The 12,280-nt window shown below is 57.7% G+C and overlaps 1 long non-coding RNA gene across 1 annotated transcript; it reads left to right on the top strand.

The window, feature by feature from the left end:
* The first annotated feature begins 621 nt into the window (after nt 1–621).
* LOC109389298 (uncharacterized) lies at nt 622–11,345 on the top strand. The gene is made up of 5 exons (XR_002125373.1): nt 622–1,096; nt 2,145–5,378; nt 5,533–5,711; nt 6,186–6,369; nt 9,896–11,345. It is a non-coding gene; the product is annotated as an uncharacterized LOC109389298 (long non-coding RNA).
* The last annotated feature ends 935 nt before the right edge of the window (nt 11,346–12,280 follow it).

Genomic DNA, 12,280 nt, shown 5'->3' with positions numbered 1-12,280 from the left:
ACACAGCACCCTCCGTTTATAGGGGGCGTATGCAGGCGTGTGCAGGGTGCCCCAGACACAGGGGAGCCAGGATTCCAACCATCCCGGGCTGTCCCCAAAGTCTATATTGTTTCCAAGACTCCTCCTGGCACCTGGACCCCCACCCCGGCCTCGATTCCTGCCTCATTCTCCCCTCCCAGCTCTCTCCTCCCCACGCCCTGCACTGCCCACTGCAGACCTTCCCTCCCCGTTCCTGTCCGCCAGCCCCCAACCCACACCCTCCTGCCTCCCGCTCCCCAGAGAGAAGGCTCAAGGCTCGACGGGTCTCTGATGGGTCTCGTGTGTCTGATCCCTCCCAGGCGGTGGAAAGCAGGGGCCTCCTGGAGGTCGGGTCTGCTTCTACAGGCGTCCCACTGGCAGGGGACGTTTCGAGGGTGGAGTCGAGAAGATAGGAATGATGGCATCAGCAGCTCACGAGCATTTGGGTCTTGAGTCCACGGTCCCATTGGTCCCCACAGCGGGTGACGGGCACAGGTGGAGGAGGACCCAAGGGGTGAGGTCAGCCTCCTGAGGTCACACATCTGAAACCGCCACCCTGGAACCCAAGCCCTTTTTTCTTTCTTTGCAGCTTTTTATTTTGATATTATTTCACATTGACAGGTGGTCCCCTGCCAGCAGGACACCATGAAATATTGCCTTTTGGGTGCAGTCTAAGGAACCTTGGGAAGTGCTGGCCCTTCCCTCTCTGCTCAGTGGAAGGCAACGGGACCAAAGTGGGGCCCTGACCACCCAAGGTCACACTGTGTCCCAGCAGAGCCTGCGTGGGCACCAGGTCACTTGTGCCCCAACCTGGAGGTCACCCCAAGCCATCGCTCTCCTAAGGGTCTCTGGGAAAAGTCCCGGCCGGCCGTGGGAGTCCCCTCAGGCCAGGGAGCGCCCCACCCTTTCCGCGTGGCCTCTGCAGGACATTACCTCATCCCTCATGGGGCGGCTCGGCCCCTGGCCAACAGATTGCGTTGCAAATACGCTTCCTGCTCCTCCAGCTCCGGACGGGGAACACCAAGCCGGCCGGGAGGCAGCAGGTCCCACACCTCAGCCTCCACCAGAGCCATCCTGGGTAGCCTGGGGGTGGGCAGGCCCTCCAGCGCCATGGTGTCCACCTGCCTCGGCCCTGGGGCTCAGACCCCCCCCCCCAGCAGAGGCAGAGGCAGGGGAGCAGGGAGTGGGGTGGAACTCTGGCTGAGCCGCGGGAGATCTGCAGGAAACAGGCGCACCCAGAGGAAGTGGCTGGTGGGAGAGCACAGGCCTGGCCACACGGAAGCGTGGCCCCCCAGCCACCCCACCCCATCCACAGCGGGTGCCGAGGGCAGGCCAGGGGAGGAGCCGCGAGGCCTGAGGTGCCCTTTCCTGGGCACCGGCAGCTGCTGGGGAAGATGCCTGATGAGCCTGGCTGGCTTTCCTCTGTGTCGTAGAGGTGCTGGGGCCTGTGTCACAGCAGAGCAGATGGGTAACAGGAGGTCCAGGGCCATCATCCCGCCACCACCTCCAGAGGTCACATGCATGCTGTTCACCGCCCAGCCTGGTGGCCCCAGGACGAGTGTGGGCCCCAGGAGATGGGGGTCCTGCCCAGCTTGACACCCACTGCGCAGTGCTGTGCCTCCGCGTCTGTTTCCTGCCCGGTGTGGAGGGCACACCCTGCTCCACACCCACCATAATGCCACACTCCTTGTGTGTCTGCTTGGGCGGCTGTCACACAGTCCCACAGACGGGCGGCTTAAACCACAGACACTTACTGTCCCCAGTCCTGGAGGCTGGAGCCCGAGGTCCAGGTGTCAGCAGGGCCGGCTCTGAGGCCTTTCTCCTCGGCATGTAGACAGCCATGTCCTCCCTGTGTCCCCACATGGTTGTCCCTCTGTTGTGTGTCTGCGTCCTGATCTCTTCTTATAAGGACACCAGCCATACGGGATTAGGTCCCACCCTAGTGACCTTATTTGAACTTAATACCACTTTAAAAATCCTCCCTCCAAATATGGTCACATTCAGAGGTGCTGGGGGTCAGGACTCCCACATAGGAGCCTGGAGGAGGGGACACAGCTCAGCCTCTAACACTCCCCGAGGAAGCAGAAACCTGCCATTCGCTCCTCACTCGTTCCTTTATTCCACAGATGTGGCCGAGAGCCCTTCGTAGGCAGTGAACGGTGGATACGGCGACGGACAAGATGGAGGTGGCCCCTCTGCTCAAGGGCCTTCTAGAGTGAGAAGCCAGGAAGGAAAAACAGCACAAGACGGGGAAACAGACGGCCTGAGGTTCACTGGTCTGGGCTCACGCTGGAACCCTGTCTCCTCTTACCTCCCGCTTCCGAGGGACGTATAAACGCAGACGCCCACAGTGTCGGCAGCCTGGTCCCTGGGCAGACCCCTGCGGGCCCCTGCTCCTGTCCTGCCCCCACCCCAGGCCCTTCTCAGCACAGCCCCCGGGGGCCCTAGCACAGCTACACGTTTCTGCTCAAAACACCCAAATCCCACGAAGGGCCGCACATCCCTACGTGGCGGCGAGGCTGCCGTTCCCAGTCTGTCCTGGTCCCCACCACTCACCCTTGCACCTGCCTCCTCGGGCCTTCGCGCAGCGGCCTCGGGGCCTTTGCACTGGCTGTCCCCTCTGCCTGGGCCACTGTTTCCTCAGATGGCCGCGTGGCACTTCCCCCACTTTCTCAAGTCTTAAAGGAGCCACCCTTGACCCCTTCATTTCGATTGCCCTTCCCCCACCTGCCTTTCCTGCTGGTTTTCTCTCTGATAGCCATCACATGCAGGTCGTGGGATTCGCTTCTTTATGTTGCTTGCTGTCTTTCCCCCTGGACGAGGATGTCAGCTCCGTGAGGGCAGAAAGTGTCATTTGTCGCCTTCACTGTCGGATGCCCAGCACCTAGAACAATGCCCGGCGCTCAGCAATAGTTATCGGTCATTGATTATTCAGTCAATAGAATGTTTCTGACAAGGAATTCTTTTGTTTCTCCTCAACACTTGGCAAACATTTTCTGTAATGGACCAGAGAGTAAATATTTTCGGCTCGGTCCTGCGGTCTCTGTTGAAACTAACCGACTCTGCCGTTGAGAAGCGAAGCAGCCAGAGGCAGTGCGCCCATGAATGCGCACAGCCCGGTTCCAATAAAACTTTATTCACAAAATCAGGGGCCTTCTGCTCCCTGCCCCAAATTTCGGCGCCATTCATAAGCTTCCAAGGCCGTTAGGGCATTCGCAGCCCTCAGCTCTTCATCTGCTGAGTCCCCAAGGAGGGGACTGTCCAGGAAAAGACTGTCCCCACTCTGAAGTGGCAAAGGTGAGGCCCAGGAGAGTCAGTGGGGGCACAGGCCCACAGCTAGAAGGTGGGGAGCCCTCCCCTCTTTCTCCCCTCCCTATCTGACTTCTGGCCCACAGGTATTACCAAAACACCTGCCCTTTGCTCCCTCTCCCCTGGAATTCCGCTCAAGCCCTCACACATGGCCCTCACCCCTCGTGCGCCCTGAGCCCACTCTGTCCTCAGGGTGGATCTGCCTGGTCCCCCAGAGCTTCCAGGGGAGATGCCGTGTCCTGAGCCTCAGAAGGAATGTCTGGTTCATACACGAACTGCTGTTAAGTCCATGAGGTCTCCTGGCCAATGCTGAGGCCACTCTGAGGCTGGGCCCTGTGACGCGGAAAAGCCCCGAGTTCCATGCTGAACACAACTAGCCTTTGCACAGCGCACGTCTTCCTACCTGCCTCACACCGCGGGGTCCCAAGCGCCACCACTGCCGTTATAGCTGAGGACACTGAGGCTCGGAGAGGTGAGGTAAGGAGTCTGTGGCTACAGGCAGAACACCATGTGGGCAACGTCTGTCCCCAGAGATCACCTCACTGTGTGCCTCTGAAGGAAGGCTCCCCAGAGAAGGATCCCTGCTGGGTTTTGAGGGATGAATAGAAGTTCAGCAAAGGTGAAAAGGAAAACGGCACAAGGCACGTGGGCTGCACTGGGTCTGCAGACGACCGTAGGTGGTAGGAGCCTGTGGAAGCACAGGCTGGGAAAAGAATGCAAGGAAGCATCCAAACATCATCCCGGACTCTACCCATGAAATAGAATGAAGGTGACCAGCCGTCAGGTGGTTCAGGCGGAAGCCCACCCCCCGCTTCACGTCCTGGAGGTTTGCAGCCAGAGGCTGACCTGGCGTTCCCAGGCAGACGCGGCAGACCATTTGCCTCATCCCCTGCTTTGCAGCCCAAGGTTTGGCAGTTTACCTGCTGGGAGGTGCTGATGGGGACACCGCTGTTAGGAGCACATCCCAGCCTCCAGACACACTTCACTCACGTGGCTTTAACGCGAGCTCCAGGAACGGCTGTGGTCAGGCTCTGGGTTGGGTGCACAGAAACCTACTCTCACTCGCTCCAGCACAAGGGGTGTGGTTACCAGCAGGCAAAGGGAAGCTCGCAGGCATCGTGTTCCCCTCAGATGGAGATGCTGGAGTCCTAACCCCCAGAACCTCAGAACGCGACCTTAATAGGAAATGGGGTCTTGACAGAGGCAATCAAGTCAAAATGAGGTCACGAGGATGGGCCGTCGTCCGATGCGACTGTACCCTGATGAAAAGGGGACATTTGGACAGAGAGTCATGCAGAGGGAAGTGGTCCATGCAAAGAAGGAGGATGGGAGGGAAGTGTCCACAGGCTGAAGAACAGCAAGGCCCAGCAAGCCACCAGAAGCCGGAAGAGGCAGGAGGGACCCCTCCTGACAGGCTTCCGAGGACGGCGTCCCTGCAATGCCTTGATTTCAGACCTTTGTACTCCAGATCGTGAGGATGAATTTATCATGTTGGGCTAAGCCGCCCAGTTAAGGGTCCTTTGTTCAGGCAGCCCCAGGAGACTCATACAACAGGTCGCCTCGCACTGAAGTTGAAGGCCGCTGGATGTCAGGGGATCTGGGAACGCCGGGGTTTCACAGGGCCCTTCTTCTCTGCTTCTCTCTCCACCTCACTCCCCTCCGCCGTTTTTCTGAAGACGGGATTCTCTGCTCATCCTCAGGGCGCGCACAGCCCAGGGTGGGTGCCGGGTCCTGACCAGCCACGAGCTGTCTGCGAAAGCTCCCGACTCCTCCATCGCCGATCGTCTCTGTGTCTCTTAGTTCAGATTCCTAAAGAACCAGCCTGAGAGGCCCCTGGTCAGCCCCAGCGGTCAGCGGGGTCACGGGCCCCTCCGTTGCCCAGCTAGCCTTGGTCAGGGAGGAGGGCGGGTCGTATGCCGCGGAGCACCAGCGTTGGGGCTGGAGACCTGGCCTTTCCTCTGCGCCAATCTGCTACACCGACGTGTTCCCGCCGCCGGTGTCTTGCTGGTGACCATCTGGTGACGACCAGACCCCTCTGCGGTGGATGGACGGTGCGCTCCCCGTCATGTTTTCCAGGAAGGAGTTGAGATTCCATGAGAAGTGCTCCATGGTGGGGGTGGGGGTGGGGGTGAAGGGTGCGGAGTGGGGACTGCCTGCATCGTGAGGGACTGTTTCTCAGTCAAACTTTCTCTTTTCTATTTCTAGGCCGGCCCATGCACTATTTGGGATGTAGCAAAAATTATTTGCTGTTTATCTGAAATTCAAATTTACCTGGGCATCCCGGACTTCCCTGTTTTGCTAAGTCTGGAACCCTGCTGCCGGCTGAGGTTGGGAACTCCTGGCCGACCCCCAGAGGCCGGGGGCTCACGCCTGAGCGCTCTCAGGTATGACACCTCAAGCCTTGGTGGCTGAGCGCTCTTCGTCCGCCTGGTCCAGGGGCCAGGTCTGATCACCCCCACGGGCTGCCCACCCCACCCCTCATCCAGGTCCCCCGGCCACTGCCCTTGCTTAACTTAAACCTAAGTGGCCCCAGGTACCTTGCTGCTGTCTGGAGAGAGCGGGGTCTCTCGGTCAGCTTAGCCCAGGGTCCCCTGGAGGACTGGGGCACACTCCCCCGTGCAGAACGTAGGAGAGAGCCCTAGATTTGGAGCAGTTATGGGAAGCGACCCGTAGAGAGAAGGAGCCGGGGTGGGGGGAGGGCGAGCCTCAGGTCTGGGCACATCCCCAGCTCCACCCCGATCACCCACACGTGACCGACACCAGGCGATGCTGGGGGAGCGTCAACTGGGGCAACCTTTCTGAAGGGCAGTTTCTCAATTCATGTCCAAATGTCAACAGTGTCTCCCCCTTTGACTCAGCACTTCTACTTCTGGGAACTTCTGCTCAGGAAACGTTCCAGCCAAGTGCAAAGATGACCCATCAGGACGTCCACCCCGGCATATGGGTTAACACAGCAGGAGGCTGGCCGCAGCCTGACCCTCTGTGGATACCGCGGGAATCATCTGTGTGGTGGCATCGCCGGACAGCTTCAAAAGTGACCGTGTGAGTCTCTGTGGATGTGGAAAGACACCTGTGACCCGCTTTGGGGCGAAAGAAGGAAGCAACGAGGGCAAGCACGCTGCTTCCTACGTATGTGAGATTGTGTGCGTGCGTGCGTGTGCGTGTGCGTGCATGCATGTGTGTGTGTGCGTGCGTGCGTGTGCATCCGTGCGTGCGTGTGCGCGTGCGTACGTGCGTGTGCGTGCGTGCGTGGGCGCGTGTGCGCGCACTCACATTGCCGGAGTGGGAAGGAAGGCTGTTTACTGAGATGGCAAATGTACTACGGCAGGATTTCCGGCTGTCCCCACGTATTCATTCTCCCTTCTTCTTTGATAGCAGAACCCATATATCCTAGATTCTCTTGCAGCTAAGTGTGGCCACGTTACCAATGGGGGGGGGGGGAGAAAGGAGAAAAGGAAGGAAAGAAAAAAAGGAAGGAAGGAAGGAAGGAAGGAAGGGGATATTGCAGCTTCCAAAAATCTTCCTTAAAAGTTAAGGAGCATGCACTTCCTTTGTCCCTTTTTCCACCCTGCTGGCTGGAACACAGATGTGATGGCTGGAGCTCCAGCTGCCATTCCAGACCAAAAGGTCACAGGAGGGCCATACCTCTAGGGTGACATCTCAGGGAATAGTAAGGAACCCAACCTCTGAAGGCTTGGGCGGGACCACCTCCCATACCATTGCCAGACTTTTGCTCAAGACAGAACCCAATTTCTACCTTGTTGAACCACTGCTATTTGTGAGGTTGTTACTCGCAGCTGAACGTAATCCCGTTTAATCCAAGTAGTTACTTGGGTGGCGAGACTGCTGGGGATTTAAATTTTCTTTTTTAAATTGTTTTTTGGTGCTTTTAAGTTTGTGCCTTGAACGTTGATGTAATTTTTTAAAAACTTTAAATTTGAAGCAAATAAGAAACAAAGAAAGCTGACACATGGCGTTTATGATACGCTGAGCACTGTTCTGAAACCTTCACACGAACTCTCTTATTTAGTCTCTGCAACAGCCCTATGGGGTATGTCACTATCCCCACTTGACAGAAGGGGAAACTGAGGCATGGAGCAGTTGAGCTGTCCACAGTCGCTCCGCTAGTCAGTGGCCGCATGCAGGCAGCCTGGGGATGGAGTCTGTGGCTTGAACACCACTCCTCCTGCCCCTGGGGCCCTCCAGCCTCAGAGGCCATCCCGCCTCAGCCCTTACCTTCTCCTCCACCTTCTAAAGCTCTCACCCGGAGCTGCCCCTGGAAGGCACTTCGAATCCTGGGCTGCCTTGTCTGTGGCTGCCGGGGCTAAGGGGCAGAAGAACGGGTTTGTGGCAGTCATTCCCCTTTTCACTCATCCCACAAATAGTAGTGAGGTCCCGTCATGGGCCTGGCTCTGTGCCGGGCCCTGGGATACAGTGGTGAACAGGAAGGCCCGGGCCCTGCCCTCAGAGCCCTCCGTCTAGTGAGGGAGGCAGAAGTGAAATAGACAGCCCTGTAAAGCAGTGTGACGTCACAACGCCTGTAGAGCGGGGTGTGGGGACTGTGAGGGTGACCCCAGCCAGAGAAGTCAGACGCTGGCCCTGGGAAGTGACCTGTGATCTGGGATCTGAGGTAAGACTAAGAGTCACCTGAATGAAGTGGCGGGAGGGGAGGTCTGCACGTGCAAAGGTCCTGTGGTAGGAGGAACCCCCACCAGTGAGACAGGCAGTCATATGTTCTTCCCTGAGCCTGGAGGCCACAGGTCTGTCCATAAGCTCCCTGCTCTGGCCTGGGGCCAACTACAAAAGGGACGGGGACCCTGAAGAGCAGCCGGCCCATCCTGTTGCCCACGGAGCCCACCCTCAGGGCCCTCCCAGCTCACCTGCTCAGGCCTCAAACACTGTGAGAAGTGGGCATAGCCCGCTCTTTCCTAAATGAAAAGGCTGAGGTTCTTGGGAGAACCAGGGGCTGGCTTGAGCCTATGGCTCCAAGACGAGACGTTACCCCCGCCCCACAGGCGGCCAGTCACCCAGGTCCTGGGGCCAGGACTTTGGCGAGCCAGAGAAGAGAGCTCCAACCAGACCCTGCCTCTTCTAAGGTTTTGCTTCATTAAAACACACACACGCACACACATACACACAGACACACACACACACACGCACACACACGCACACACACGCACATGCACGCACATACCCAGAGGCACACCACATGCAGAGATACACCCACACCCACACATACACACACACCTACACATATATACACAACCACACACACAATCTACACATACACACCACACACAGAGATATGCTCACACACACAGACACACACATGCACACACCACACACAGATATGCATGTACACACACACACATAGACACACACACATGCACACACATGTGTGCGCACGTATGCACATACACAGACACATCACACACACACCACACACAGAGACATCCCCCCCCATATGCTGATTGGCACAAAGCTATCAGCAGAGGGTCCCGGGGTGAGGTGAATCCCAGCTCTGCCCTTCCCCCACTGCACCCCTTCCAGCCAGGGTCTGCTTTCTCCTGGGACCGCACTTTTCTCATCTGCAAGGTGGTGCCCTAAGAGTCCGTATCTCCTGGTGTTCTTTAAGGATGCAAGATGACACATGAGAAGTTCTTGGAGCTGAGCCCCTGGCCCAGGAGGGGGTCACTATGGCTGTCACTCTGCCTGTGACCCTGGCCCAGCTTGCATAGGGTCAGTGCCTCTCCCAGGCTGTTGGGGGTCCCTCTGCCCAGCTGCCCTGGGCCATGTGGAGGGACCAGGCTGGGTGATGGTGCTTTTCTGACCTGGGCCAATTGGCTCTCCTCACCCCTGGCTTCAGGTTCCCCAGGGGCCCTGCTTGCTGGCCATCCGCACCCTTCAGGCTGCAGGACAAGATCCCCACGGCCTCCAGAGCTCACTCCTGGAGAATGAAAGAAGGCGGGGGGTGCCTCCACCAGCAGGGATCCCCCACCCCGGGCTCCGCACTGGCTGAAGGTGGCTCCTGACACTTCTCCCTCCCTCGGCCACCATGGCCACGGCGAGGACCCCACCTTGCAGCCCTGCCCTGCTGGGGCCCAGACAGGAGCCTGTCTTCAAGACCTGAGGCCGAGCCAGTTTTCCAGGGCGTGACCTGGGGCCCCTCTGAGTCTGAGTACCACTAAATCCATGGATTCCTGTTTTAAAATGTCCCTCACATTTGTCACCCCTATCTTGCTCCTAGTTCAACTCTCACATCAACTGCAGCATTCTTCTAATGGGGGCCACGCTGCCGGAACCTCCTGAAATGCTCATCTGAGCCAGCCACTCTCCCTCCACATCTTTAATGTCTCCCTTGTACCCTCCATCTCCACATTCAAGGCTGCCCACAGTGGGGAGGGCCTGCCTGCCTTGCCGCCTCGGTGGGTTGGGGCAGGGTGGTCATCCCGTGTGAGGCCTCCCTTGTTAGGTCCCCTTGAAGAACCAGCCCCCAAGGGAGGGGGCGCGACTCTCAGTCTGTGCTCCCAGCAGCAATTTCAAAAGAGTTTGTTTTCTTTCAAAACAGAATGTATCGAGCGTCCGTCTGGCCAGTGGGTCTGGGGCCAGAGCAGAGGGAAGAGCTGTGACCACTGGGCATGCTGAGTTGACATCACAGACGGGGCATTGCCCACAGGAGCTTGGCCGGACCAGGGACAGCAGGCAGCGCTGGGGGCCTCCCCGGCCTGGCCCACGCCCAGCTCAGGGCAGCAGAGCCCGAGTCTGCGGGGCTCCCAGGGCCATTGCTACACTCCATGCCCAGTCTTCACCCACTGGAGCTCTCCTCGGCAGACGCCCTCACTCCATCCCATTGCCCCCAACCTGGGGGACCTCAGGGCAGGGAGTACCGTGAGGTAGTTCCCATCTCTTGAGGTCATGCTGCGCCCCATTTTCTCTTCCAGGCAGCCCTCAGCACTGTGATTACCCTCGTTTCACACATGTGATCTGAGATGCCCCAGTGCTTATCGGCTGGACGCCCACAACGTGACATTCCCTCCTTCCCATTCCACTGTCAAGCGGCAGAACCTGAGCTGGGCACGGGGCCATCGGGCCACACACCGCATTTCCCAGACTCCCTTGCAACAAGCCACAGCCATGAAACATCTCCCATCGTCTTCCTTCCTCCTTCCCCACCTGGTCCCCGATGGAAGCTACTTCATGAGGACATCCGAGCAGGAAGGCTCGGAAAAAGCCCAGTTAGTCCTGGCTGCCCGTCTGGCCCTTTTCGTGAGAAACCAATTTCAAGATTGAGCCACCGGATTTTCAAGTGACTTCGTTATGCAGCGGCTGTCTACTGACGAATCCAGCATCCCTCAGCTCGTCAAGCTGGGGCGCGCACATCCGTCATCACGGTGCAGCCCACCTCCGGATACGCCACTGGGGCAGATGGATCCTGGGTGTCTCGCCAGCAAAGCGAGTGTGCTGCGGGCTTCCGAGCACTGTGATTTGGTTGGCTCTGGGCTCTCCATACCCAGCCCAGGACCTGGTCCAGGACAGGTGACGGGCATTGCCTGAGAGCCTCGGAAGCGGACCTGAGCGGGCACTTGGGGAGGAAAAGAATGCGGAAAACAACCAATGTTTATTGAGTGCCAAAGGGTCAGGGTGCTGGGCCAGGCCCTTCAGTGTGCAAACTTGAATCGTTTATTATTATTATTTATTATCTTTGATCCGCTCAGTTATTTCTTTACCTAGAAGGGATGGGACACTGGGCGAGGCACTTTCCACATTGTCTAGGTTGCTTTATCTTGAACAACTTTATTGAGACCTAATTCACATACCTTACCATTTACCCATTTGAAGTGTGCCATTCAGTGGTGTTCAGTACATTCAGAGTGTATTTGTCATCGTGATCAATGTTTGAACATTTTCCTTACCCCCTCCTCCCCCCGCCAAAGAAGCACCACACCTGTAACTGCCACCCCCCAAATCCTGGCCCCTGGCAACGCTAGCCTACCTTCCGTCTCAATGGATTTGCCCTGTTCTGGACATTTCATATAAAAGGAATTATACAATTTGTGGTCCTTCTGTGTCTGGCTCCTTTCCCTTCACATCATGTTTTCGCGGTCCATCCATGTAGTAGCGTGTCTCAGCGCCTTGTGCATTTTTAGGGCTGAACAATACAGTCCATTGTATGGAGGGACCACATTTTCTGTATGTGGTCATTTAGGTTGTTTCTACTTTTTGGCTTTTATGGGTAATGCCACTCTGATCACACATGTACAAGTTTTTGTGTGGACATGTGGTTTCGTTTCTCGGGGGCACATACCTAGGAGTGGAGTTGCTGGGTCACATGGCAGCTCTGTGTTTAACCAGTGGGGTTCATTTTCGCACCGAGACTGAAGGCAGTGGTGGGGAGAGGGAGGTCAGACCAACCTGGCTTCGGTTCTGCCTCCACCATTATTTGTAGGCTGGATGGCCCTGGGTGTGACCCTGGGCAGCCCTGAGCCTGCTTTGCTCGTCAGTAACAAGGGGGGCAAGGGGTGACGACTGGCACTTTGCGGGGGGTTCTGTGGTTATTACCCAGCACACTGGGGTGCTTGCTGAATACTATTCCTTCTCTTGAGGCTGAGAAAAGGTGAGGGGACAGGACAGAAAGAGCCATCAAGATCCCCACTCACCCCACCCTCCCACACTACCCTGCGATTTGCCCCCTAATCCCTCTGGTCCTGGCTGGGGGTACGCAGACCTGCCCCCAGCACTTGCCTCCCCATCTCAGCCCCAGGCCTCCACCCTGTGAACCGGGGTTACTCGGTGGTGATGGTTATGCTGGAGGTGATCGGAGAACCCTTAACTCTCCCATGCCTGTGACAAAGCCTGGGCCTGACCTGGAGAGGCCTGGGGTCTTCTCTGAGGGGAGCCGCTGAGCCCCGGCTGTCAGAAACTCTGTCCTGCCCCCACCCCCAGCTCACCCGCC

This window comes from Hipposideros armiger, unplaced genomic scaffold, assembly GCF_001890085.2.
Source record: "Hipposideros armiger isolate ML-2016 unplaced genomic scaffold, ASM189008v1 scaffold_228, whole genome shotgun sequence".
NCBI lineage: Eukaryota > Metazoa > Chordata > Mammalia > Chiroptera > Hipposideridae > Hipposideros > Hipposideros armiger.
This window is presented reverse-complemented; position numbering and strand designations above follow the sequence as displayed.